Here is a 3,367-nt window from a genome sequence, read left to right as displayed (position 1 = left end):
TGGTGCATAAGTATTGCACAGACATGGACTGTGCAATACTTATGGGGGAACTCGGGAAGATTTTGCTAGTAAAGACGTACCTTAGTGTGTGGATGCATCACGACAATATTAGTTTGAGGGTGGATGCATCACGATAACTTTAGTTTGAGGGTGGATGCATCACGATAAATTTAGTTTGAGGGTGGATGCATCACGATAATTTTGGTTTGAGGGTGGATGAATTACGATAACTTTAGTTTGAGGGTGGATGCATCACGATAATTTTATTTTCTTCAAGTATTCATCGTTCATGACAGTGTAATCCTTCTACATTAAACAGTAACAGAGCTGAAATTCAAATAAAAATGAATTTCTATATTCGAAACAGTCAATATATTTGATAGCAATCAAACTATATCGAAACGAGGGAACGTATTAGTATTTCTACATTTTGGTTGAAAAATTTTCAAAAACAATTTTTAATAAAAATCTATGCCATATCCACATTCGATGACAACATTACAACAAATAAGTTAAGGTATAATACTTGATTAGGCGTATAATTACCCTTAGAAATTTAATTAACTATAAATTGAAATTTTTTCATTTATCATTGCGCTAATATTACACAAAATCTTTCTGTTTTTCAACCTAACAAGCAGAAACCAGATCGTATTTGATTAGATTACCAAACTTATTCCCATCAACATCAATAATAAAGTGAACAATATATCTAGTAAAGTTGCTGGCATCCCTGAATGAATAAAATATAATATATAATATAATAAATATAATACATCTATAATAAATAAAATGAAGTTGGTGATATCCCCTAAGGCCTAAGCGGACAGAAGCTGACATATTTCAGAGTTAACAATACGAAACTTTCGTAGAATTTCAGAGCAACAACTGACAAAATTTATCCCTAAATATTATGAGCGTGTCGCTGCAATTCCAATGTTATGGCGAACCTTTGACTTCGATTAGAAAATACGGCTTTAGTTGTGGATGCTAACACTGCGATGCTGAGCGAGAAATTGTGAACGTTGCCTCCATACGACTTGCAACCTTATTGAAAAACATTGACAGGATATCTGTGGTCATTCTTCATCTGTAAGAATTATGTATATTGCCTGTCTCTTATACACATCTAGATGTGTATAAGAGACAGGGTACGATGTCACTTCACACATGGCTCGTATGAACCCACGACAAACCCCCGCATGGCTCGTATNTAGTCAAGTTTAAGCTGCGTCGGCTTAAACGTGACGCAACAACAAGTGTAATCAGCTTACACTTGTTGCAGTATGGAGTCCTGGGCCTATACTTTCAAAAAAAGTTAAGAGATCGGAAGTTCATCAGCCAATCATTGATGGCCCTTCAAGACAAATCCACCAATCACAGACTAGAAAATAGAGCGTAAGTACTTACGTTCACTTAGCGAATTTTGAAAGTATGGTCCCTGAGTGCTGGCATTGAACTACTAAGGTGGAGTTTGTGCCCCCCTCTCTGTAGCACGGGTCATAAATTTAGTTTCTTGTCATTTATCAAAGACGCTTTAGGTTGCTTCCGTAGGCTGCGTATTTGCATAGGAGCTGCCTGCCGAGACAGACGAGATGCAGTAACGACGGAATTTATCAAAAATGTTTCTACTAAATCATGTGTCAGGAACTCATCAATTATTCTATCTATAGAAATACTTATAATTTGTTGATAGCTTCTTGAACACAGTATTACATGTGAAAACCCTATGTATTTCGTAGATAGATAACATAGCATATAAGTATTTCATTTAAAGAAACGCTTGTTTTTTAGTTAACTCCTTCAACTCAAGTATTCCATCTAGAGATGAATTGCATTTCGTGTCTAAACTGAAACACCCCGTTATCGTTGAAGAGCAAAATATCGTCCCGCGATGACTATGAATGCTTGTGAAAGTTCCCTCCCGGTCGAAATTCAGATTACATTCAGGGTTGCCCCAGGTATAGCTCCATTCATTCGACTGCTTAGATGTGAATCTGGTGCAATTCGGCCACCTACTCTACATATTTGGCTTTGAATTTGGTGCTATAATTACGGGAGTAGATCGTACGATGGGTCAAATCTACGTAACATAACCAAAAATATAACTCAGTACTCACAGCAGTCAGTGACAGAGAGCGCATTTTCTCGTCGACGAAAACTTGAGGTCACGGACGGACGGACAGACGGACAGACGGACGAACAGACAGACAGACAGACGGACATGGCGAGCACAATAGTGCGTTTTTTCCATAAATGAGAAAATGCGCTAAAATGAGCAGCTGACCAGGCTGTCTAATGTCAGACGCTGATATTTTAGCAAACCATGATCGTTTCATTCAATGGCGGTTGTACGTACCGGGCTTTTTTCATAGCAGTGTGAATGTCATACATGGTTAACTCCCTCTCATCTAATGACATCGATATATGTGCACGCGTACGTTTGTTAAGTCATACGATGGAGCAAAGAGTTGAATTTGTTGAGCTTACGTGCTATTTTGATAGTAATTTCATTAATTATAAGACAAAAATATCTGAATGTATTTTTTCGTATTTAGAAACCACAGGCTGCTTGAACACATGGAAACACGATTAAGAGGGGCAAGGTGAGAAAAATGCTAGATAAGTATGTGACAGTAAAATAAATAATGCTTTTAGCTCCAAGAGATAAATTTCAAATCCTCATCAAAACAAACAAAACTGTTATGTAAGCTGTTGATTGGCTGAACCGCCAACAGATGAACATTCATTAATGCATTCAGGGCCTACAAGTGTTCAATTAATTGTTCGTGTCACTATGATTTTGGAACGGCTAATTCATAAACTGCATTGGTCTCTTGGAAAAATCTCCTTTTTTACAGAGGTTTTTGTTCATTACAAGATTCTCTAGGTCTTCAATGAAACCTGCTTAAAGGTACAAATTCTACCAACCTATACTAATCTAATACTATGTACGCGTGCTTTAATCTAACTTTATGTACGTGAGCGTTAATCTAACATTAGGGACGCGCGCTTTAATCTAACATTAGGGGCGCGCGCTATAATCTAACATTAGGGACGCGCGCTATAATCTAACATTAGGGATGCGCGCGTTAATCTAACATTAGGGACGCGTGCGTTAATCTAACATTAGAGACGCGTGCGTTAATCTAACATTAGGGATGCGCGCTTTAATCTAACATTAGGGACGCGCGCTTTAATCTAACATTAGGGACTGTCTCTTATACACATCTAGATGTGTATAAGAGACAGATCTAACATTAGGGACGCGCGCGTTAATCTAACATTAGGGACGCGCGCGTTAATCTAACATTAGGGACGCGCGCGTTAATCTAACATTAGGGACGCGCGCGTTAATCTAACATTA

The sequence above is a fragment of the Hyalella azteca genome, unplaced genomic scaffold, assembly GCF_000764305.2.
Source record: "Hyalella azteca isolate HAZT.00-mixed unplaced genomic scaffold, Hazt_2.0.2 contig3459, whole genome shotgun sequence".
Classification (NCBI taxonomy): Eukaryota; Metazoa; Arthropoda; class Malacostraca; order Amphipoda; family Hyalellidae; genus Hyalella; species Hyalella azteca.
Note: the sequence above shows the minus strand (reverse complement) of the source record.